Source organism: Ranitomeya variabilis, chromosome 5 (assembly GCF_051348905.1).
Source record: "Ranitomeya variabilis isolate aRanVar5 chromosome 5, aRanVar5.hap1, whole genome shotgun sequence".
NCBI lineage: Eukaryota > Metazoa > Chordata > Amphibia > Anura > Dendrobatidae > Ranitomeya > Ranitomeya variabilis.
In genome coordinates this window covers 668,033,466-668,060,393 of record NC_135236.1, presented here as the reverse complement: position 1 = coordinate 668,060,393, position 26,928 = coordinate 668,033,466, and the positions used below count along the sequence as shown (strand labels likewise).

Below are 26,928 nucleotides of genomic sequence, written 5' to 3'. Positions count from 1 at the left end.
AAAGCAGGATCCAAGGTAAGAGCTGCTCAAATAAGAGAAAAAAATCAGCTAGATCAGTGGGAAACGTCCTTAGGACGAGCATTAAGGAGCCGTGTGCGAGTCCAGAATCTTATTTATGGAAGTTCTTCTGTTGATACATTCAGATTCTTCAACTTTTATTCATTTTTATTTCTTTTACAACTTTTTATATGAACATTTCAAACTTCTAATTGTAACGAACATAATATAAATCCGGATGGAGCGTACACAGTATATACAGAAAGTCATGGCTCTGGGAAGAAGGGAGCTCAGACAGAAAAGCACGCACGCCTCTTGTGTTTGGTTTTTTTAACTTCCATCAATATGGACGTGTGAGGGGTTTATTTCTTAGCGGGACGAGTTGTACTTTTGAACGACGCCATTTATTTTACTGTATAGTGTGCTGGAAAACAGGAAAAAGAATCCAAGTGCGGTCAAATTGCAAAAAAAAGTGCAATTCCACAATTTTTATTTTTTTACCTTGTTCCCTAAATCCTAAAACTGAGCTGCCGCTACCATTCTCCAGGTCATTACGGGTTCGCAGACACCAAACATGTCCAGGTTCTTTCCTATTTAAATCACCCGATCAAAAAAACTGGAGATCTCTATTTAATAATGAACAAATCTTTATTACGTCCGTATTAATCCATTAAAACATAGAGACGGTCAGGTAGTGCACGACTGGAGCACACATGGTGCGTTTAGGGAAGATGTGGTAACAGTAAGAACAAAATACTATTTATGGCAGGATTATTCTTAAAAAAGTCGTCTGAAATATATAAATGTGGAATTTCACATAATATGTCCCAAAGTGGAATCGAAATAAAAACACACCACAAATAGTTCAAATGAAAGAAGAGGATATAGTTATAAATCTCTATTGTTAAGCTTAAAAAAACGCTCAAAGCTGAATTTAATGTATTATTATTATTATTGTTATTATTGTATTATTATTATCATTATTATTTTTTATTATTGTTATTATTATTATTTATTATTTTATCATTATTTTATTATTTTACTATTATTATTTTTATTATTAATTTTTATTATTATTCATTTTTATTTTGATTATTATTTTTTATTTTTGTTAAATTATTATATTATTTTTAATTATTATTATTATTATTGTTATTATTATTACACTGCCATCTAGTGGCAAAGGAAGGATTGGTAGCCTCTCAACAATTTTCAAAACCATTCTTACTCTCCAATTCCTCACAGAAGTTCCTTATCTGTGCATTGAGGGGAATGTCCAGCACTATTTATTAATTATGCTACAAAAAATCAATAAAGTGCATACATAAAAGGTATATCCAATAGTATTGGGCACAAAATACTAATTCTCCTGAATCAACGATTAAATTATCCTATTACAAAGATTTGGAGAACTCGTAATAAAATCAACAATTCTTTATTAAACACAATAATTAATAAAACATATCATTTGTAAGTAGTACATGATCCATCGGCCTCAAGGACACCGTTCTCTCTTGGTTCTCCTCCTATCTCTCTGACCGATCCTTCACTGTATGTTTTGCTGGTTCCTCCTCCTCTCACCTTCCCCTTACTGTTGGGGTTCCTCAAGGATCAGTCCTAGGCCCCCTCCTCTTCTCTTTGTATACCGCCCCTATTGGTCAAACAATCAGTAGATTTGGTTTCCAGTATCATCTCTATGCTGACGACACCCAATTATACACTTCTTCTCCTGATATCACTCCGACCTTTTTAGAAAACACCAGTGATTGTCTTACCGCTGTCTCTAACATCATGTCCTCCCTCTATCTGAAACTGAACATGTCAAAAACTGAACTCCTCGTGTTCTCTCCCTCTACTTTCCTACCTTTCCCTGACATTGCCATCTCCGTGTGCGGTTCCACCATTACTCCAAAGCAACATGCCCGCTGCCTTGGGGTCATCCTTGATTCCGAGCTTTCCTTCATCCCCCACATCCGATCACTGGCTCGCTCTTCTTATCTGCATCTCAAAAACATTTCTAGAATTCGCCCTTTTCTTACTTTCGACTCTGCAAAAACTCTCACTGTCTCACTTATTCATTCTCGTCTGGACTATTGTAACTCTCTACTAATCGGCCTCCCTCTTACCAAACTTTCCCCGCTCCAATCTGTCCTGAATGCTGCTGCCAGGATCATATTCCTCACCAACCATTACACCGATGCCTCTACCTTGTGCCAGTCATTACACTGGCTACCCATCCACTCCAGAATCCAGTACAAAACTACTACCCTCATCCACAAAGCACTCCATGGCTCAGCACCACCCTACATCTCCTCTCTGGTCTCAGTCTACCACCCTACCCGTGCCCTCCGCCCCGCTAATGACCTCAGGTTAGCATATCCAATAATCAGAACCTCCCACTCCTGTCACCAAGACTTTTCACGTGCTGCGCCGATTCTTTGGAATGCACTACCTAGGTTAATACGATTAATCCCCAATCCCCACAGTTTTAAGCGCGCCCTAAAAACTCATTTGTTCAGACTGGCCTACCGCCTCAACGCACTAACCTAACTATCCCTGTGTGGCCCATTCAAAAAAAAAAAAAAAAACATAATCAGGTTCCTCGCATCATGTTCACATACACTTTATGCAGTTAATAGCCCTCTGTGTCTGTACTGCTACATACTTAGGCAGTTAACTGGTTCATGCAGCTTTACATGAACACCCGAGCCTTACACTATGGCTGGTCCAAATAACTAAAGCAATTGTTACCATCCACCTCTCGTGTCTCCCCTTTTCCTCATAGTTTGTAAGCTTGCGAGCAGGGCCCTCACTCCTCCTGGTATCTGTTTTGAACTGTGATTTCTGTTATGCTGTAATGTCTATTGTCTGTACAAGTCCCCTCTATAAGTTGTAAATATTGTGGAATATGTTGGTGCTATATAAATAAAATTATCATTATTATTTATTATTATCAATTTTACCACACGCGGAACGGTATAAACGCCCGCCCCCCCCAAAAAAAAATTAATGAATTACTGGTCTTTGTTCATTCTGCATCCCAAAAATCGTAATAATAGCGATAAAAAAATGTCATGTGCCCGAAAATGATACCAATAAATACTCATCCCGCAAAAAAACAAAACCTCACATGATTCTGTGGGCCAAAATGTGCAAAAATTATAGCTCTGAAAATGTGGTGATGCAAATACTATTTTTTGCAATAAAAAGCATCTTTTAGTGTGTGACAGCTGCCAAACATAAAAACCCGCTATAAATAGTAAATCAAACCCCCCTTTAGTTAGGGAAAAATAATAAAATAAAAAAATGTATTTATTTCCATTTTCCCATTAGGGTTGGGGCTAAAGTTAGGGTTTGGATTAATGTTAGGATTACGTTTACGGTTGGGATTATGGTTAGGGGTATGTCAGGGTTAGGGGTGAGATTAGGGTTATGGTTAGGGTTGGGATTAGGGTTAGGGGTGTGTTGGGCTTAGGGTTGTGGTTAGGGTTGGGATTAGGGTTAGCGGTGTGTTGGGGTTTAGGTTATGGTTAGGTTTGGGATTAGGGTTAGGGGTGTGTTGGGCTTAGAGTTGTGGTTAGGGTTGGGATTAGGGTTAAGGGTGTGTTGGGGTTTGGGTTATGGTTAGGGGTGTGTTGGGGTTAGCGTTGGAGTTAGAATTAGGAGACTTCCACTGTTGAGGCACATCAGGGGCTCTCCAAACGTGGCATGGCGTCCGATCTCAATTCCAGACAATTTTGCATCGAAAAGTCAAACAAACTGGATCTGAAGTAATATTTTTTGTGAAAACAAGTTAAATGTTAATTTTTTTAAAACATTCCAAAGATTCCTGTGACGCACCTGAAGGGTTAATATTAGTGTTGAGCGAATTTACTCGTTACTCGAGATTTCTCGAGCACGCTCGGGTGTCCTCCGAGTATTTTTTAGTGCTCGGAGATTGAGGGTATGTGCACACGTATCTTTGAGGGCTGAGGATTTTTCCGCAGCGGATTTTGGAAAACCGCAGTGCAAAACCGCTGCGGTTTTTACTGCGGATTTATCGCGGTTTCTATTGCGGATTCCGCTGTGGGTTTACACCTGCAGTTTTCTATTCTGCGCGTTTTTTTCCGCAGCATTTGCACTGCGGTTTTCATTTCCCATAGGTTTACATTATACTGTAAATGCATGGGAAACTGCTGCGGAAACGCTGGGGATCCGCGGCAAAATCCGCAGCGTGTGCACATACCCTTAGTTTTTCTTGCCACAGCTGAAAGATTTACATCTGTTAGCCAGCATAAGTACATGTGGGGGTTGCCTGGTTGCTAGGGAATCCCCACATGTACTTATGGTGGCTAACAGATGTAAATCATTCAGTTGTGGCAAGAAAAACTAAATCTCCGAGCACTGAAAAATACTCGGAGGACCCCCGAGCATGCTCGAGAAATCTCGAGTAACGAGTATATTCGCTCATCACTTGTTAATATACTTTTTGAATGTGGTTTTGAGCACCTTGAGGGGTGCAGTTTTTAGAATGGTGTCACTTACTTGGTATTTTCTTTCATATAGACCCCTCAAAGTGAATTCAAATGTGAGGTGGTCCCTAAGAAATGGTGGTGTAAAAATGAGAAATCACTGGTAAACTTTTAACCCTTATAACTCCCCAATAAAAAAAAAATGGGGTTCCAAAATTGTGCTGATATAAAGTAGACATGTGGGAAATGTTACATATTAAGTATTTTTGTGTGACATATCTCTGTGATTTAAGGGCATGAAAATTCAAAGTTGGAAAATTGCGAAATTTCAGTTTTTTTTCCACAAATAATCGCAAGTCATATTAAGGAAATTTTACCACTATCATGAAGTACAATATGTCACGAGAAAACAATGCTAGAATCACCAGGATCCATGAAGCGTTCCAGAAATATTACCTCATAAAGGGACAGTGGTCAGAATTGTAAAAATTGGCCCAGTCATTAACATGCAAACCACCTTTGGGGGTAAAGGGGTTAAAAAAAAATAAAAAAAAATATTCACCTCTCGTCGCTGTCCGACTCCTCGGCGTCTTCTGGCTCTCTGCGCCGTGACTGTTCAGGCAGAGGGCGCACGCTAATCACATCATCGCGCCCTCTCACCTGAAACGTCACAGTCAGAGGACGGAAGACACCACAGCCCAGAAACAGGGAGAGGCGAGTATGGAAAATCTCAGGGCCTGGAGCAAGCAGCGGGGGATCGGGCCCCCATAGCACGCCAGTGACCCCGATGGTGAGTGAGCCCCTCCGCCTGCTCAGGGCCCCGGCACTTGCCCGCTTGCGCTGGGTGCAGATACCGGCCCTGTACACTTTCATACAACAAAAAATATAGAGGACTGAATACCTGTTATAATTTTTCCGTATCTTGTGTCTACATAGCTGAACCCAAACTTTGCTTTCTGAGTACTAAATAATTGTCGTTTATTTTCTCTCTTCTTCCGTCAGCCATGGCGTCTATTGATCTGAGAGAAGAGCTGCTCTGCTCCATCTGTCTGAGCACTTATACAGATCCTGTAATGCTGAGATGTGGACACAACTTCTGCCGGGTCTGTATTGGTCGTGTGTTGGATACACAGGACGAGTCTGGAGTTTATTCCTGTCCTGTATGCAGAGAAGAGTTTCACCAGCAGCCGGCACTGATGAGAAACTTATATCTTCATAAAGTCGCAGAACGTTTCCTGATTACTCAGCGAGAACGAGAGGAGATCACCGGGATCTGCTGCACTTACTGTGTGGACTCTCCTGTACCTGCTGTTAGATCCTGTCTTCGCTGTGAGGCTTCTCTGTGTGATAAACACCTGAGGGTTCACAACAAATCACCAGAACACGTCTTATGTGATCCCAGCACTTCTCTGGAGAAAAGGAAATGTTCTGTCCATAAGAAGATCCTGGAATATTACTGCACTGAGGACGCTGCTTGTATCTGTGTGTTCTGCTGTTTGGGCGGAGAACATCGGGGACATCAGGTGGAGATACTGAATGACGCCTCTGAGAAGAAGAAGGAGAAACTGAGAAATGTTCTCCAGAAACTGACAACAAAGAGAGAGGAGACTGAGGAAAGAGTCCGGAGTCTGGAGGAGCGCAAGAGAAAAGCTCAGGAAAAAGCAGCTGGAGAAGCCAAGAGAGTCACTGCCCTGTATACAGACATCAGGAGACGGGTGGAAGTCCTGGAGAAGGTCCTGAGTGAGATCTCCAGGAAGGAAAAGGAAGAGTCACTGTCACTCTCTGCTCTGATCCATCAGCTGGAAATAAAGAAGGACGAGCTGTCCAGGAAGATGAGACACATTGAGGAGCTGTGTAACATGACGGATCCACTGACTGTCTTACAGGAACCAGACACCGGTGACTCGTGTGATCCTGAGGAGGAGGGAGGTGATGAGGACACAGGGGGACATGATGAACAGCCCCATGATGGAGATGACCTGGATGTGGCTGTGATCTCACACACATTACACACATTATGTGATGTAATATCAGGTATAAGGAGCGGGATCTATGTGGAGCATCCTGCAGACATATTACTGGATGTAACCACAGCTGCTAATAATGTCCTTATATCAGACGACCTGAAAACTGCGACCTGGACATAAATGAACCAGAATCGTTCAGAAACAGCAGAGAGATTCCTGTGTAATCCGGTGATGAGCAGGAGAGGATTTACCTCAGGACGACATTACTGGGATGCGGAGATCAGTAGATCAGGGGATTGGAGGGTGGGGATGTGTTATCCCAGTATAGACAGGAGGGGGCATCAATCCCGTGTTGGAGATAATACAAAATCCTGGAGTTTGAGAAGATATAATAATCAGTATTCAGTGACATATGACAGTAGTGAGGTCCCGTTATCTCAGCAGATCTCCATTGATAAAGTCAGGATATGTCTGGATTATGAGGCCGGGCAGTTGTCCTTTTATGAGCTGTGTGAGCCCATCAGACACTTACACACCTTCACTGCCATCTTCACGGAGCCCCTTTATGCAGCACTACGTCTGTACAAATCTTCGATAAAGATATTAGGGGGGAAGCAGCAACTGTAATAAACAGGAAACTGATGATAAATCTAATATGGAAGGGACCATTTTTTGCTAATGAGTTGACAATTATGGTATATATCCTCCTGATGATATATAATGTACATATATATATATATGCTAATTATAATTCCCACTCACTTAAGCTGCCTTTGCATTGGCCGATACTTCAGATTCTAATGTTAATAACCCATTGTTCACAATAACTGTACAATGTGAATGTGTTCGGCAACTGAACAATGTGTCCAAAAACGCTCATTAATTCTGCATAAAATCGTTTAAGCAATCAAAAAAATTCTCAATAAACTTTTGAAAATTGTGTACTACAAATTGAAATTGTTCGCTAGTTCACCGATTTGACTGACAAAAAGGAGGGATGTAAATTCAAGTACTAAATCAAGTTGATTGTCTTCCACTTGGCAAAAAATAGTTCCGTAGCTTTAAATCTTGTACACACCTTCACTATTCAGCCATTTCATTCTTGATTATTGTCCTATATAAACCTTGGTATCATCTGATATTGTTTGCTAGTATTGAGATATGATCTTGTCTTTTATTGTTTAAATGATTACCCTTTAGTAGAGGACATTTTCATACGATCGTCAGTGGTGTATGTACAGTAGGTGGACCGGAGTGGCATTTGCATCTTTTTGCAGCAGGCAGAAAGCGCAGCGTTCCGGGATGTCTCCTAGGTGGTGGCATTTTGCTGCCGCCACAGTGGGGATTCGGTCATTCTCCCAGTGGGCTGTCAAACTACCTGAATTCAATTGTACTTGCATTTTTGAGGCATGAATACAGTTGAAGCCCTGATTGCAGGCAATTCAAGGTCAAGGCAAAGTCAACAGTGTGATCAGGTCAGCTGACCATGCTGCTGAAAAATGTTTAGAATTGAGAGTCCTCAGTGGTCAATACCTTTTAATGGCTAACTGAAAAGATGGTAACAAATTGCAAGCTTTCGAGACTACACAGGTCTCTTCATCAGGCATAGACTAATACAAATTCTGAAGAATCACATATTTATGCACAACATAGCACAGAAAAAAGGAAAAAAACATGGATAAGACAGGTGGCATGAAGCAGAATTACCATGAGTGATAAACGGTTATGTCCATAAATATTGGACCAGTTCTTAGATAAGAAATGTTTTATTGTCCTCTGATTGGGGTCTCTGTTGTGATGACCCCTCATAGTCTGAGGGGCAAGTTCCTTAGTTAATGTAAAAAGACATAAATCCATGCGACACATTCATTCCACCACTAAGACAGTCAAAGAACGTCATCAGTTTATATTCCCAGACTCTTCTGTCTCTCTGAGTTTTGAAGTTACCTTTCAATACAAGTAATTTCATGTCCATAATGCTATGATTTGGGAGACAAAAATGTATTGCCACAGGTAGATCCATTCTTTTTTCTCTTATTGTATGGCGGTGAGAATTCATTCTTGTTCTCAGTTTCTGCCCTGTCTCCCCCACATACAGACCCCCAGTTGGACATTTAGTACAAATAATTAGGTACACCACATTAGAAGTGACGCAGCTGAAAGTACCTGGGATCTTGTAGTCCTGATGTGAGTTGGGGATCTTTATCTTGTCCGTGGTCATTATAAATGGATAGGTTTTAAATTTTTTCTTATTGCAGGGAATGGTACCTGCAGCTGTTGGAGAGGACAGGGAGCTTCTGACAATGATGCTTCTTAGATTTGGGGGCTGCCTAAAACACAGTAGTGGGGGGTCTGGAAAAATGGACTGTAATCGGGCATCTTTTTGCAGTAAAGGTTGTAATTTCCGTGCAGCTCCCCTTAGCACCTCCAGATTTGGATTGTAGGTAACTACTAGAGGTACCCAGTTATTTTCTTCTTTAGTTTTGTAATGTAGCAGGTGAGTCCTTGATATTCTGGTGGCTCTTGTAATCTGGTTTTCAATTGTTCTTGGATGGTAGCCCTGATTCAGAAAGGTCTTTCTGAGGCGACCAAGGTGTTCATCCCTATCCATGGGGTTGGAACACATACGATTGTATCTGATGGCTTGGCTGTAGACAATGGAGTTTTTTTATGTGTTTTGGATGGAAACTGTCCCATTTAAGGTATGTTGGACGGTCGATTGGCTTCTGATACAGGGATGTCTCTATTTTATTGTTCTGCAGCTTAATGATGGTGTCCAAAAAGTTAATTTCAGTACAGGAGTAGTTGAGTGTCAAGTTGATGGTAGGGTGAAATTGATTAAACTGTTCATGGAACATCTTTAGCTGTGGCTCAGACTCCGTCCAGATGATTAAAATGTCATCAATGTAGCGGTAGTACGCCAGAGGCCAGATGGGACATGAGGACAAAAAGTCGCTTTCAAGCTTGGCCATGAAAAGATTTGCATACTGTGGGGCCATTTTACTTCCCATTGCTGTGCCAGTCTCCTGTAGATAGATCTTCTTGTCAAACTCAAAGTAATTGTGGGTGAGGATGAATTTTATAAGTTTCACCACAGAATTTGCATCAGTCCCTATGTTTTCCAGGAAGAATTTGCAGGCATTTAATCCATCCTGGTGTGGGATATTGGAGTACAAAGAATCCACATCCATGGTGGCCAGGATGGTTCCTTCTGGTAGAGGACCTATTGCTGATAGTTTATTCAATAGGTCAGTTGTGTCCTGAATGAAGCTGGGTGTATCTTTTACCAGGGGTTTAAGAACACCCTCTACCCATCCAGACACCTGCTCAGTAAGGGTGCCCACACATTAAATAATTGGTCTTCCTGGGTTTCCAGATTTGTGGATTTTAGGAAGCATGTAGAATGTCCCTGTTCTTGGACTTTCTGGTATCAGGTCATTGGCTCTTATGGATTCGTCGGGCAGACAAGATACCAACTTGTTTAGTTCCTTGTAGTAGTCCTGTGTAGGATCCAAAGCCAATTTTTTGCTGAAGTCGCTCCTGCATAAGCGTACCAAATGAGCCGGGCAAGAGGGGAAGTTTTATTGTGGGGAAATGTGTAAGGATACAGTATGGGTGGCGGAGCTGGGGGGGGGATTGTAAGGAGACAGTATGGGCTGGAAATGTGAGGAGAGACAGTATGGGGAGGAGTAATGTATCAGGAGACAATATGGGAAATTGGCCTGTGAGGAGACAGTAGGGATAATGTGTGAAAAAAGTGATATGAGAAAAGTGTTTTAAGGGGTGCAGCATAGAGACTTGTTAATAGGGTGGTAGTATAGAGAAGGGCAGCATGGGGGGACAGTGTGAAGGCAAAGTATGGAAGGTACAGTATGAATAATGGGTGTGGTATAAGGAGGGGCACAGTATTTAGTTCGAGTTGGAGACTGTGTGAGGGGGCAATGTGAAGTAGTTACCGATTATTGAAAGGAGAAGACAGTGTTGAGGCCATATGCCATAAAATGGACACTGTGGGCGGTCATATTTTGTGCAGGGAACATCATGATGGGCAATTATTCAGGGACACAGTGTAGGGCACATATTTTTATGTGGCCATAGTACACCACCATGTGGAAATGCTAGATTTGAAATTGAAAAATGTTTTCAAAAAATTAACAACAATGATAGAGAAGACTGAGGACTGGGTTTGGAGTGTTGAGGAGCGCAGGAGAAAAACTCAAGAAAAATCATCTGAAGAAGCCAAGAGACCTGAGTAAAGACATCAGGAGACAGGTAGACAACCTGTAATGTGTGGATATTTAGTGTATGTGTATATTAGAATACTGTGTATAATGTGTGTGATATATCCATGTATATATGTAGAGATTAGACTGAAAGAATCCATTGTATCTTTCTCCTGAAACATCTGGCTCATATCAAGAAACTTGAGCAAGTTGACATTTCCTTTTTATGCACGCATTCCTTCTGTTATTATAGCCTTTTTACCTACATACTAGAGGTTGTAAATTTCACAGTATAGATAAGCTTTGTAAGAGAATGTGAAATAATGAGCGCTTGTACGCATGTCTGTAAATGTATGTTTTTTTTCTATATAAAGGAGGGGTAAAGTCCAGTGAGTCAGACGCGCTCCTGAGCTTCCCCTGTATATGATCACACAATACTTTGTTTGCGTGTCATTTACCTGGAAGCTTACCTCCAGTAAGCCAGGGACTGAGAAGGACTTAACATTTCTTTGGCGCATCGAACAGGGACCTGAGATAAGAGTATTTGCTCGAGATTTACCTGCGGATACGGACAACGGAGATCTGGGATAATGGACGGCAAATGAACTGAAAAACCTGGCCAGGTAAGAGACATTATTAGTTCTCTTTTATCTGCCCTGTATTATCCGAAAGATCTCTATGAGCCGTGTCACGCTGGGTTAGTCTAGTAGTGAGTAGATACCTATAAAACTCGGGTTACCATATTGTATAGACTTATGAGTCCTGTCCCTGGCAGTGTGTGAACAGTGTGTGAACAGTGTGTGAACAGTGTGAAGGTTGTGACATGTTGTGAAAGAAGAATAGAAGTACGTAGAACAATAAGCCACGATTGTTAGAACAAGGTTATTGGTGAAGTCAGCCTAACTGGGTTATGAGGTAGCGTCCTTCTGGGAGACCTCCGCCCATGCTTGACTCTCCTATAGAACTTGTTTCTACATTCCCTGGATAAGGTGTGATAGAATGAGCCCAGGACGCGGTTTTCATGAGCCTGGGACAAGTATGCTAACTGACACAGAAAGTTTTGTGATCTGTATGGTGTTGCTGGGTCTGTGTGCATAATAGCACTTAAGTACGTCCTGCATATTAGAAGAAACGGAGCAGACGAGCCCTTCAATATTTTAGCTCCCTAGGAGAGAAGGCAACGAGACGCCACCAACAGAGGAAGTGGTTGTCCAAACGTCACCTGGGGTAGAAATAGCAAATATTGAAAGGATATTTTAGCTCCCTAGGAGAGAAGGCAACGAGACATCACCACAGTGATTGTCCAAACGTCACCTGGGGTAGAAATAGCTAAAATGAGAAATAAACAGACCAAAACTGTCTTAGGACAAGTGGAAGCAGCAGATATCATACAGGAAAGATGTGGAAAGACAGTCAGAAGGCAGATTAGAAGGGTAAGAGAAAAATTGGGAATTTCAGAAGCACTTATGTTTAGTACAGAATGGGAAAGACTGAGTAAAGAACGAGGTGGAATTATCAAAGACAATGGGTGGGAAGAAATCATACACTGTATGATAGAGGTCTCAAAAACAGCTAAAGAGGAGAATTGGAAGTACGATCCAGACACTTCCAAATGGATCATGGGGAAGGGAAAAAGTTGTGACATAATCCCGCCACCTTACCTAGATCCAAAAGCCCAATCATTTGTACCATCTGGAAGAGCAGAAGGAGGAAAACAATTTCCAGCCTTGTATCCCAATCTTGGTGGGGTAGGAGGATGGGAATGTTCACACTGTGGACAACAAAATCCAGATTGGAGAAATGATTGCCTAGCCTGTGGTACACCTAGATATGGCGCTGTACTTGCCCCTGTTAGGGTAGTACCAAGACCTTTTAGAGAAGCTGGTGCTGACGGGGTAATGAACACCAGATATCATCAGACCAGACAATACTTTCCTTGGTCCCCTGCCGAGGGTATGTCACTCTTACATAATGCACCGGATCCCACTCAATACCCCATAAGGTTTGCGCAGTATATACAACAAATCATGCAGACTCATGCTGGGGTCTGGGCGGACGGGGAAGAATTATGTAGAATGAAAATGTCCCCCGGACTTTTTCAGGAATTATTGACACACCTACAGCCAGGGCCGTTTCTTCAACAGGGCGGGCAGGGCGGCCACACGGGGCGCCGTGGGGCCGGGGGGCGCAGGAGAGGCCTCGGGCCCCGGTGGTCCCCTGCCCGCTGCTGCTGCTGTTTAAGGGCTGTCAGGGGCGCGGATGCCGCGCTCAGTGCTGAGCGCGGGCGCGCCCTGCCCGAACTCAGCTGCAAATCTGACAGCTGAGCGGTCAGATCATCGCCTCGCGTCGCCGCGCCCCCCCCCCCGCACCGCACATAATGGTTGCGGCCACCTCGGCGCCGCCACTCACCCATACCTCCCAACCGTCCCGATTTCAGCGGGACAGTCCCGCTTTGGCACCGGGGTCCCGCTGTCCCGCTTCGGGCATTTAAAATCCCGAATTTGCGGCCGCCGGTGAAGCCCCGCCCACTTCCGGGACGTAGAGAGAGCCTGTTTTTTTTTTTTTTTATATAAAAGCTGCCTCCTGACCGCCCGCGCAACACCCCCCCCCCCCTCCCGCCCCCTGTGCGGCGCTGCCACGCTGAAGGAGAGAGCCTGCAGCAATCAAGAAGAAAGGTCAGCGATTCACTACCTCTGGCTGTGTGTGCACGGAGCTCCGGCTTCTGCTCTTAGCTGCTATCCCGGCAGAGAAGGAGAGACGGGGGAGGTGCCGGGATAGTGCAGAGCTGTGAGCAGGAGACTGAAGACTTCAGCAGAGAGCTGCACATGGACATCAGCCGCCCCTGCATCACAGAGGAGATTGTGTGTGTGTGATGTGTGTGATGGCTGCGTGTGTGTGTGTGTGATGGCTGGGTGTGTGTGTGTGATGGCTGTGTGTGTGTGATGGCTGCGTGTGTGTGTGTGTGATGGCTGCGTGTGTGTGATGGCTGCGTGTGTGTGTGTGATGGCTGTGTGTGTGTGATGGCTGCGTGTGTGTGTGTGTGATGGCTGCGTGTGTGTGTGTGTGATGGCTGCGTGTGTGTGTGTGATGGCTGCGTGTGTGTGTGATGGCTGCGTGTGTGTGTGTGATGGCTGCGTGTGTGTGTGTGATGGCTGCGTGTGTGTGTGATGGCTGCATGTGTGATGGCTGCGCGTGTGTGTGTGTGTGTGATGGCTGCGTGTGTGTGTGTGATGGCTGTGTGTGTGATGGCTGCGTGTGTGTGTGATGGCTGCGTGTGTGTGTGTGATGGCTGCGTGTGTGTGATGGCTGCGTGTGTGTGATGGCTGCGTGTGTGTGATGGCTGCGTGTGTGTGATGGCTGCGTGTGTGTGTGATGGCTGTGTGTGTGTGATGGCTGCGTGTGTGTGATGGCTGTGTGTGTGTGATGGCTGTGTGTGTGTGATGGCTGTGTGTGTGTGATGGCTGTGTGTGTGTGATGGCTGCGTGTGTGTGATGGCTGCGTGTGTGTGTGATGGCTGCGTGTGTGTGTGATGGCTGCGTGTGTGTGTGTGTGATGGCTGCGTGTGTGTGTGTGATGGCTGCGTGTGTGTGTGATGGCTGCGTGTGTGTGTGTGATGGCTGCGTGTGTGTGTGTGATGGCTGCGTGTGTGTGTGATGGCTGCATGTGTGATGGCTGCGCGTGTGTGTGTGTGTGTGATGGCTGCGTGTGTGTGTGTGATGGCTGTGTGTGTGATGGCTGCGTGTGTGTGTGATGGCTGCGTGTGTGTGTGTGATGGCTGCGTGTGTGTGATGGCTGCGTGTGTGTGATGGCTGCGTGTGTGTGATGGCTGCGTGTGTGTGTGATGGCTGTGTGTGTGTGATGGCTGCGTGTGTGTGATGGCTGTGTGTGTGTGATGGCTGTGTGTGTGTGATGGCTGTGTGTGTGTGATGGCTGTGTGTGTGTGATGGCTGTGTGTGTGTGATGGCTGCGTGTGTGTGATGGCTGCGTGTGTGTGTGATGGCTGCGTGTGTGTGTGTGTGTGTGATGGCTGCGTGTGTGATGTCTGCGTGTGTGTGTGATGGCTGCATGTGTGTGTGATGGCTGCGTGTGTGTGTGTGTGTGATGGCTGCGTGTGTGTGTGTGATGGCTGCGTGTGTGTGTGTGTGATGGCTGCGTGTGTGTGTGTGTGATGGCTGCGTGTGTGTGTGATGGCTGCGTGTGTGATGCATTTGTGTCAAAGCTGCATGTGTTTGTGAGCTGCGTGCGTGTGAGCTGCGTGCCTGTGTGTGAGCTGCGTGCCTGTATGTCATTATACAGTATGGAGCATCATGTGTGGTCATTATACAATATGGAGCATCATGTGCGGTCATTATACAGTATGGAGCATCATGTGCGGTCATTATACAGTATGGAGCATTATGTGTGGCCATTATACAGTATGGAGCATCATGTGCGGTCATTATACAGTATGGAGCATCATGTGCGGTCATTATACAATATGGAGCATCATGTGCGGTCATTGTACAGTATGGAGCATCATGTGCGGTCATTATACAGTATGGAGCATCATGTGCGGTCATTATACAGTATGGAGCATCATGTGTGGCCATTATACAGTATGGAGCATCATGTGCGGCCATTATACAGTATGGAGCATCATGTGTGGCCATTATACAGTATGGAGCATCATGTGCGGCCATTATACAGTATGGAGCATCATGTGCGGTCATTATACAGTCTGGAGCATCATGTGCGGTCATTATACAGTCTGGAGCATCATGTGCGGTCATTATACAGTCTGGAGCATCATGTGCGGTCATTATACAGTCTGGAGCATCATGTGCGGTCATTATACAGTCTGGAGCATCATGTGCGGTCATTATACAGTATGGAGCATCATGTGCGGTCATTATACAGTATGGAGCATCATGTGTGGCCATTATACAGTATGGAGCATCATGTGCGGCCATTATACAGTATGGAGCATCATGTGTGGCCATTATACAGTATGGAGCATCATGTGCGGCCATTATACAGTATGGAGCATCATGTGCGGTCATTATACAGTCTGGAGCATCATGTGCGGTCATTATACAGTCTGGAGCATCATGTGCGGTCATTATACAGTCTGGAGCATCATGTGCGGTCATTATACAGTCTGGAGCATCATGTGCGGTCATTATACAGTCTGGAGCATCATGTGCGGTCATTATACAGTCTGGAGCATCATGTGCGGTCATTATACAGTATGGAGCATCATTTGCGGTCATACAGTATGGAGCATCATGTGCGGTCATTATACAGTATGGAGCATCATGTGCGGTCATTATACAGTATGGAGCATCATGTGGGGTCATTATACAGTATGGAGCATCATGTGCGGTCATTATACAGTCTGGAGCATCATGTGCGGTCATTATACAGTATGGAGCATCATTTGCGGTCATACAGTATGGAGCATCATGTGTGTTCATTATACAGTATGGAGCATCATGTGCGGCCATTATACAGTATGGAGCATCATGTGGGGTCATTATACAGTATGGAGCATCATGTGCGGTCATTATACAGTATGGAGCATCATGTGCGGTCATACAGTATGGAGCATCATGTGTGTTCATTATACAGTATGGAGCATCATGTGTGGCCATTATACAGTATGGAGCGTCATGTGTGTTCATTATACAGTATGGAGCATCATGTGTGGCCATTATACAGTATGGGGCACTGTGTGGCCATATTTTTTTGTTTATAATTATTGTATATGAAACAGTGTGATCGGCAGTGCTAAATGGGTGTGGTTGGGATGTGGATATGGGTGTGACTAATTATGAATGGGTGTGGTCAGAGGCGTGGCCTAAAATTTGCCGCGGCGCGCAAAGCGCGCCGCAAACTTTGTCCCTCTTTCCCATCTTCAAAAGTTGGGAGGTATGACTCACCTCCGCTCCGCGCTGGATGAACAGCGAGAATGAACAGCCAGGATGAGGCAGCTCGGCCACTCCCACACTGATAGCAGGGGCGCCGCGCTCTCGGCTGAGCACGGGCGCTCCCTGAGACAGTGATCAAAGAGCTAAGCACACACACTATCACTGTCAGACTAGGCTGCCTGGCTGTTGCCAATTTCAATGCTGGACAGGACAGGCTGCAGTCTAGTCTGACAGTGGTAGCAGTATAGCAAAAATGCCCACCCCCTGCCTATGGATTAGTCCTTCCCTTCCCAGCAGCCCCATTTAGCAGTCTGAGCGCGCTCAGACTCAGAGGGCAGAGGGCACTGACACACTGAACAGGTGAGGGGGTCTGAGGGATGGGATGGGTTGGGCTAGCCTTTTTTTTTGGATGGGGACCCCCACACCTGCCCCCCCCCCAACCACCCTTGGGGCATGCTGATTTGGCATGCCCCACAGCATGAAACCCGGGAGGGGGCCCAGCTGACTTACCTCATCTTTGGCAGTCTGGTGGCATCCTCACCCAGGCGAGAAGTGTTGGAAAGAGTTATGGCAGTAACTGTATACCTGGCAACCAATAATTTAGCTTTTCGAGGATCGTCAAATACATTGTTTACACCAAATAATGGACATTTCCTTGGGCTTATAGAGCTTCTTGGAAAATTTGAACCAGTAATGAGAGATCATTTAAAACGAATTACTTCCCAGGAAATCCATACACATTACTGTGGAAATTTAATTCAAAATGAAATTATCTGCTTGATGGCCTCTCAGGTGAAGAAATGTATTCTAGAAAAAGCCAAAAGATCTAAGTATTTTTCAATAATGTTGGACTGCACACAAGATGCAGGTCACACTGAACAGTTGTCATACACCTTAAGATTTGTTGATATAGATGATGATCACGTAGCAATAAAGGAACATTTTATTGGCTATCGTCCTGCTACTGATACATCTGGGGAAAGTCTCGCCAATCTCCTTTTAGAAGAGATTAGTAAATGTGACCTGGAATTAGAAAATGAACTGGCAGAAAAGCTGAATTATTCGGAAGCTATTAATGCTTTTGCAGCGGCTAAATCTAGAAGAGTCAGTTTCTCATAAATCTGCAACCTACAATTTTTAGGATCTGTTTCCAAAATAATTAATAGATATTATTTACCTACAACTTTGTTCTCACCGTTAATAATTAGCATACTTGTCCCTTTTCCCCAAGTTCTATATAAGTTAAAGGCAAATTATAATTTATTAAAAAAAGGGAAGATACAAGCCTGCTCTCTATTTATTACTCAAGCCCACAAAAATAATGTTTATTATTTTCGGTGCCGGGGGGGGGGGGGGGGGGGGGAGAAATTTCCTACTCTCGCCCTGTGTCATTTTTGGGCTAGAAACTGCCCTGCCTACAGCCCAATAGACCAGTGGCAGAAGGGGGTGCCTTACAGACAGAAGCATCAGGTACCCAGTTCACAGAGGCATTAATAATTTTCATGAGAGGAAAACAGAGGGAAAGGGGGTCTACAGGTGTGATTATGCAGAAATTTGGGCAAAGTATTGAAGAATATAGTCAAGAACTAGAAAATAACTTTAGGGATGAAGGATTGGATTTGACTGATGCTTCAGTAAGGAGATTTTTTACAAAACAATTAATAGAGGGGCTAGATCCAAAAATCAGAGAAAAATTTAAATCCTCTACTCCAGATTGGAGAACAATTGAACAACCAAATATTGTGAAACAACGATGTTTAGGAATAGCCATGGATATGAGAGAGAATCGTAAGCCTGTTAGAATAGCACAAGCTAATACAGGAGGAAGAGTGAGACACAATTTTCTTTGCCACTACTGTAAAAAGCCAGGTCATTTCCAAAGAGAGTGCAGGAAGAAGTTGGCAGATATAAAGTCAGGCAAATTTGTTCCCAGAAATAACCCTTCCCAAACGGACAACCAGCAGAAATCTACCATCGTAGATGGTCCCATACCAGATTCAGATTGACTCGATGTGTTACAAACTTCCCTACCAGCTAGAAGACCTATGATACAGGTGAATGTGGGGGGGAGAGAGATTCCATTTTTGATAGATACAGGTGCAACTTCCTCAATTTTGAATCAAGATTTTCTTCCGAATCCGGAAGATATTTCAGAACAAACAACTTTTGCTGAGGGTTATGATGGGGTAATTCGAACACTGCCATATACTGTGCCCCTAGAGGTCTCATTAGGACCTAAATGTTTTGCATCCAGATTTTTGTATGCCAGAGGTGCCCCAACATGTCTGTTAGGAACTGATGTCCTAAAGAAATTAGAAGCTAACATCAATTTTAGGGAAGATGGCACAGTTATGTTGACTATCCCTGATGATGCAGAAACATTAGAACAATATGTTAGAATTCAGGCTTTTGAGGATTATACTGAAGAAAAAGAGTACACCACAGATCTAGACCTCTCAACGGTCCCAGAAACACTGTGGGCACAGGGTGACACTGATGTGGGATTATTGCATATTTCTCCTGTAAAATTATCTGTGCAACCAGGAGCTGTTCTCCCACAGCTCAGACAATACCCTGTGAGTGCCCAGCAGGAATTAGCAATTACAAAACAGATAGAGGGATATAGAGAGAAAGGAGTTCTGGTAGAGATACAATCACCTGCTAACACTCCTCTGTATCCAGTCAAGAAGAGAACTCTTGATAAGGGTTCCATGCCCAAATATCGTATGGTACATGATCTAAGAGAAATAAACAAAGTTCTAGATCCAATCACCCCAGTTGTACCCAATCCTCATACGTTACTATCACAGATACCAGCCAGTTCTCAAGTGTTTACTGTAATAGATCTTTCAAATGCATTTTTCTCGGTTCCTTTACACCAAGATAGTTGGCATTTGTTTGCATTTACATTTAAGGGCAAACAGTTGGCGTGGACACGCCTTCCACAGGGAATGATACACTCCCCTACTCTTTATTCAAATGCCCTACAAACAGTTCTTCAAAGGTTTGAACCTGAATCACAGGTAGTAATTTTGCAGTATGTGGATGACCTACTACTTTGCTGCCCAGATCTAGAAACTGCAGAAAGGTCCACTGTGAGTTTACTATGTTTTCTAGAAAAAGAAGGGTGTAAAGTGAATAGACAAAAGCTACAAGTTTGTCAGATCAAAGTGGTCTTTCTAGGTCATTGCATTTCTCAAGGTAAAAAGCATCTTACACCTCAAAGAACTGAAGCAATAAGACAGATGAATAAGCCTAGAAATCATAAACAGCTACGAGCATTTTTAGGAATAGTGTCTCATTGTAGACAATGGATTATACATGCCAGTCAACTAATGCAACCACTGTATGACTGTGTAAAAAGTGAACCTTATTTGTTGACAAAAGAAGGTCAGATTTCGTTCCAACAATTAAAAGATGCCCTTGTTTCAGCTCCAGCGTTAGGGCTACCAGACTACACCAAACCATTTCAGCTTATGGCTGCAGAAGTTGATTCCCATGCTACAGGAGTTCTTACCCAGAAGCATGCAGGGAAACAAAGACCAATTGCATATCTTTCAGCAAGGTTAGATCCAGTAGCCAGGGCAGCGCCAACCTGTGTACGTACGTGTGGTTGTTGCTGTCTCACTATTGTTGGACAAAGCATCAGAAATTGTCCTAGAGCATCCACTCACAGTTCAAACTACACATGATGTTTATGGGATATTAAACCAGGTCCAACCAAAACACATTTCCATGGCCAGACATTTGCGGCTACAGTGTTCTTTGCTGCTTCCCTCTACTATCACATTTGCAAGGCTTCAGACTCTCAATTTAGCTACACTGCTACCTCTCGAGTCTGAAGGGGGGAATAAGGACACTGATCCACACGCAAATTTTTTCCCTACAGACACACATGATTGTACAGAGCTCATTTTACAAGAAACAGCAGGCTTACCCAATGTATCCGAAACACCACTTCAAAATCCAGATTTAGAGCTGTTTATAGATGGTAGTAGGTTTGCAGATGACACAGGTAATTTCCATACAGGGTATGCAGTTGTGTCAGAATCTGAAACTCTCAAAGCAGAACCTCTTCCACCGAAACAGTCTGCACAAGAAGCAGAACTAACAGCATTGATTGAAGCGCTAAAAATAGCTGAGAATCAGACAGCTAATATATACACTGATTCTAGGTATGCACATGGTATTGTGTTTGACTTTGGAGTAATCTGGAGAGCTAGAGGTTACATGACAGCGTCAGGCCAACCTGTAAAACATGCTTCTCTGATCAAACAGATCTTAGAGGCTGCACAAGAAACAAAAGAAGTAGCAGTAATTAAGGTAGCTGCACATGTGAGACTCGACACTAGGGAATCTAGGGGAAATGATAGGGCTGATAAAGCAGCCAAGGCAGCAGCGGTCAAACCCTTACAGCAGGTTCATACTGTAAACCCCACAGAAAATACTGAAGATAGACTGAGACAAGCACAGGAAGATGCAGGAGAAGAGGAGAGGGATAGATGGAAAAAGGAAGGGGCAGAAGAACAAGCAGGAATTTGGAAGAAAGATGGACTAATATGTCTACCTAGAGCCTGGTACCCGATTGTAGTTGGTGGACTGCACCACCCTACTCATGTGTCTGCAAATGCAATGACACTACTGGCAAAGCAAGTCTGGTTGGCTCCAGGTTTTGGCAACTACGCAAGAGACTATTGTGCTGCATGCATTATATGCCTGGCACATAATCCCGGACAGACGACAAAGACCCCTATGAAGCACCACGTCCGACCTCTCTATCCGTTTCAGCGATTACAAATAGACTTTATCCAGCTGCCAAAAAGTAATGGGTATGAGTATGTGTTGGTATGTGTGGACATGTTCTCGGGGTGGCCAGAGGCCTATCCAGTTCGGAAGGCATCAGCTAAAAACACTGCTGTAAAGCTAGTTGCCGAACTGATACCCCGTTACGGTCTCCCTGAAGTGATCGAGTCAGATAGGGGTACTCATTTCACTGGAGAAATATTTCAAAATGTACTGAAAATGTTGGGTGTTGAAAGTCAGTTACACACTCCATACCATCCTCAAAGTTCTGGTAAGGTGGAACGCATGAATGGAACTTTAAAATTAAAAATACAGAAAGCCATGGCTGAAACAGGAAAGCCTTGGACAGAATGCCTTCCACTGGCCCTTTACTCAATACGCAATACCCCAAGGGGTAAGACTAAACTGTCTCCATATGAAATTTTGTTTGGCAGGACTGCCAATTTAGGATGTTATTTTCCACAACAACTTGTGTTAAATATTGAGTTATTGACTTCTTATGTGCAAAATCTTCAGAAACAATTAACTAAGGTGCATGCACAAGTTTTTGCTTCCCTTCCAGATCCTGACAACATTGAAGGAAGTCACAAGTTGGAACCAGGTGATCAAGTCTATGTAAAAAGACACAACAGAAAGGCTCTTGAACCAAGATTTGACGGACCCTTCCAAGTCCTGTTGACAACACCTACATCAGTCAAGCTTGAAGGAAAGGCATCATGGATACATGCAAGCCACTGCAAAAAAGCAGTACAAAACTCATGATATTGATGTTAATAATGTTAACACAGATGTGGGATAAATTAGTTAGAGCCACGGATTATCTAGATGATCAGATTTGGGATATATTGGATATACTAAACACTAGTATAGCAGTACAGAATCAGCTTATAATAGTCATCAACCAACATACTCTGGTATTGGATTACCTAACTGCCTCACAAGGAGGTATGTGTCAAATCATCGGACCCACCTGCTGTCATTATATAGACCCGAATAGTACTATGAGTATGACAAAGATAATGACCAGAATAAGGATAACTGGTGGTCAGATACCTTTTCTTTTCTTAACCCAGCCAACTGGTTCAGAGGAATCGGTGGGTGGGTTGCTGGGATTATGCAGAGCATAATACATATAGTTATGATTATTGTAGTCATATACGTACTATTCCAGATTGTGCTCAAGGGTATCTCAGTATGCACAGATAAACTTTGTGTAATAGATGCAAGAGTATAAAGTTTTTTTTCTTTCTCCTTTATTCTTATGTTATCCTCTAGTGATTCTGATTAATATTACTGTACTAATTTTTGTTTTTATATTTTAGTATACTGCTAAAGAAGAAAATAATTTGCGATAGAAGAATTAATACTAGATTTGATTCTCTTATTAATAATATAAGTGTGTGTATGTGTAATACCAAAAATAAAGGCTTTGTCTTTGGCCCTATGGTAATAAATAAAAGGAATATGTCAAAGGGGGGAATTGTAGAGATTAGACTGAAAGAATCCATTGTATCTTTCTCCTGAAACATCTGGCTCATATCAAGAAACTTGAGCAAGTTGACATTTCCTTTTTATGCACGCATTCCTTCTGTTATTATAGCCTTTTTACCTACATACTAGAGGTTGTAAATTTCACAGTATAGATAAGCTTTGTAAGAGAATGTGAAATAATGAGCGCTTGTACGCATGTCTGTAAATGTATGTTTTTTTTCTATATAAAGGAGGGGTAAAGTCCAGTGAGTCAGACGCGCTCCTGAGCTTCCCCTGTATATGATCACACAATACTTTGTTTGCGTGTCATTTACCTGGAAGCTTACCTCCAGTAAGCCAGGGACTGAGAAGGACTTAACATTTCACATAGCCTTGACTACTGCAACATCCTGCTCTGTGGCCTCCCCTCGAACACTCTTGCACCCCTCCAATCTATTCTAAACTCTGCTGCCCGACTAATCCACCTGTCCCCCCGCTATTCCCCTGCCTCTCCCCTCTGTCAATCCCTCCACTGGCTCCCCATTGCCCAGAGACTCCAGTACAAAATCCTAACCATGAAGTACAAAGCCATCCACAACCTGTCTCCTCCATACATCTGTGACCTCGTCTCCCGGTACTTACCTACACGCAACCTCCGATCCTCACAAGATCTCCTTCTCTACTCCCCTCTTATCTCCTCTTCCCACAATTGTATACAAGATTTCTCTCGCGTATCACCCCTACTCTGGAACCCTCTACCACAACACATCAGACTCTCGCCTACCATCGAAATCTTCAAAAAGAACCTGAAGACCCACCTCTTCCGACAAGCCTACAACCTGCAGTAACCACCGATCAACCAAACCGCTGCATGACCAGCTCTATCCTCACCTACTGTATTCTCACCCATCCCTTGTAGATTGTGAGCCTTCGCGGGCAGGGTCCTCTCTCCTCCTGTACCAGTTATGACTTGTATTGTTCAAGATTATTGTACTTGTTTTTATTATGTATACCCCTCCTCACATGTAAAGCGCCATGGAATAAATGGCGCTATAACAATAAATAATAATAATAATATACAGTATATATGACTCGGTGCTGTCAGTTCGTACAGACTTTGACGCAAAGAAACGATTTAACCAAGATATTTTTTCTTGCTTACTTTTTTTCTTGCTTGTGTATATACTGTACACATTACACAAGCCCAACCATATACTTACTCTGTAATATCCAACCATACAAGGTAGTATTATAGTAATCTGACAGAAAATATGGTCATGTATACGAAACCTAAAATAGACCTTCCATCCCATATAATAATCTAGTTGTCCACCTTTGAACTATCTCAACCTGTCCAATATTCTCTTTAAAATGTGGAGCCAAAAACTGGATCCCATATTCAAGATGTTATAAGTGATTTAAAGAGGGGTCACATTGGGATCGCAAGATTTTTATCTCTCTTTTTATACACCCTAAAATATTGCTTGCTTTTCTGGCTGCTGCCTGACATTGAGTACTGCTGCTCAGCTTACTTGTAACCAGAATACCCAAATCATTCTCCTGTTCTGTAGCTCCGAGTAGATTTCCATATAATGCATATACAGCAATACGACTATCCAGCCATGGTGCATTGTTCTATATTTATCTACATTAAACTTCATCTGCCATGTGTTTGGCCATGCAGACATCTTATCCAGATCGTTCTGTAAAAATTCAGATTGTTCTGTAAAATTAAACAGACCAGCTAAGTTTTGTGTCAGCAGCAAAGAGTAAGGCTGACACATTATTTCCAATTCCATCAATAGGACCGTACAAAGAATCAGCCCTCGTGGTTCCCGCTGCTTACTCTATCACATTTACGACACTCTGTTTCCTATCCCTTAGCCAATTCCTAACCCATCTGTATACAGTGTCTTTTAATCCCTGCTTCTAGAGCTTCAGTACAAGGCTGTTGTGTGGTACAGTATCATATACCTTTGTAAAGCCTAGATATATCGGCCAACATCCAGATTTGCACATATCTCCTCAAAGAAACTCAGCATGTTAGTTAGACACGACTTATCTTTCATTAATCCAACTTAGTTGTCACTTTTCTGGGGGGGGGGTTCAATATATTTTTCAACCAATCTCTTATAATTCCCTCTAAAATTTTGCACACTGTAGCTGTAAGGGGTGGGAGAACCTGGTGTATGCCCCGGCCCTTTAATATGTCCTGGGTAACTGTTTGTATAATGTTATGCCATTACAAGTGTTGCTGTGTATACATATACATTCATGAATATGTTGTTATAGGGAAAGCATAGTGCTGAGTTTAGCCACTAGTGTACATAGATAGGATAGGACACAGTCTATTAAATAGTTAAAAATAGGAGGGGCATGGTGGATAAGGCAGGGAATACTTCCTGGTAGAGTCAAAGAGGGCCAGGGCGCCCGTGGAGCACAGAAGGGCTCTATAGCCCTGGGCAACACCGTGCCATGCACGCTAAAGAAGAATAGGGCCCAGCCATATAGCATCCCTGGTCTGGACCACGTCAGGAGAAGCAACATCAACAGTCCTAGCGGTGCAGTATTAGTGGAACTGCAGTTGCTAGAAAAGGCTAAGCAGTACGGTTAGGTCGCCCATCATGCGGCAGCTTATTGCCAACCTTTGCAAAACGGTTGAGGGAGTGCCCAAATGGAGTAGGGCTGAGCAGAGGGGACATGAGGGATCGTCCCAGAAGCAAGCTTAGCGATGGAGAGAAAAGACAGGGTCAGAATAGGTATTGCCTGTTTTGAAAGTTGATGTGCAAGCTGGAAATAACTTGGATGTGCTGGGTAAAGAACCAAGTAAAGCAGTTGTTGTTAAAGTTGAGCCGGACTGTCTCTCTCTTTGTGTGACACCGACGACAAGGAGCCTTCAATGGAGCAGAAGAGAACTTGACGATGCTGGACCTGTAGACACAGGTATGCTGACTAAGGAGCAACGTGTTTATGTGAGGGGAGGCCAGGGTGCGAGGGAATGGGGGTCCTCAGCCATGACTACTGCCCTGACCAACCCTTATATAGCTCCGGTGTCTCTTTCTTCTGCCTCACTCCCCCGGCAGAGACACCGGCTTACTCACTATTGCGTCCCTTACTGTCTCCCCTTTCCTGGTCAGCGGCTGCCAGGAGTGCGCACATGCTTGCTAGTTCTCGGGTCTCAGTTCACATATCCAGTATACCAATCCTGTATCAGCTCTGCCAACCTGCCTGTCTATCAGCTGTGTCTGCCTGCCTGTCTGCCATACCCACCTGCACTTGCCTACCGGGATATCTATTGTGTCCGCCAGCACTTGCCTGTGTCTGTCATGCCAGTCACTGTACTTGCCGTGCCAGTCAATACTTGTCCAGTCCACCATCTCTGCCTCCAGTCCATTGGGGGCTCAGTTGCCATCCGCCTGAGGTCAGTCCTGGTGTAGCTGTCACGGGGAAACTAGGTGAGCGAAAGCTAATATCCCGGGCCCCTGCAATTTCCCTCAGACTAGGGAAATCCTGACTGACCCTCTACCTGGAGTTTACACTGATGGTGTGCATGTCCAGGCCTCGAACCTCACCCTGTCTCCTGAGCTCAGCCCTAGGCTGAAACCTCCGCCCACCACCCAGTGAAGAGGTAATACTCCAATACCCACAGTTAGCACAGACAAGGATAAAGGAAAATATACACCACGCCGCAGACACTCAGGAAAACACTATAAATGTGCAGGGCAAAATAAATATAAATATTGGAAGGAGTAAATAAGACAAAGGAAAATACACCACCAGCAACGAATCTCCAACCACCAGCTCTCCTCTCCAGACCGAGATAACAACGCACAAGACAGAAGCTATAATCGGCGACGCCCAATGATCAGGAGAACTATTTAAAGGCAATGGGAATGGCCCAGCTTCCAATCCGAGGATTAGGTAAATTAACCCCGGAACAGCTAGATAAAATCTAGCAGACGCCAATGAGCAAATAGTGGTCAAAAGCGGAATTACCGCTGTCTGTCGGACGACCTGGTCTGAACAGCGTCCGACATGACAGTACCCCGCCTTCTACGAGGGACCCCAGGGCCCTCACGGCTTATAGGACCCGGCTTGTCCGGATGACGGC

At 43.9% G+C, this 26,928-nt stretch overlaps 1 pseudogene; it reads left to right on the top strand.

Annotated features, from left to right (window-relative positions):
* The first annotated feature begins 5,354 nt into the window (after positions 1–5,354).
* On the top strand, positions 5,355–7,558 carry LOC143774026 (E3 ubiquitin/ISG15 ligase TRIM25-like; annotated as a pseudogene).
* The last annotated feature ends 19,370 nt before the right edge of the window (positions 7,559–26,928 follow it).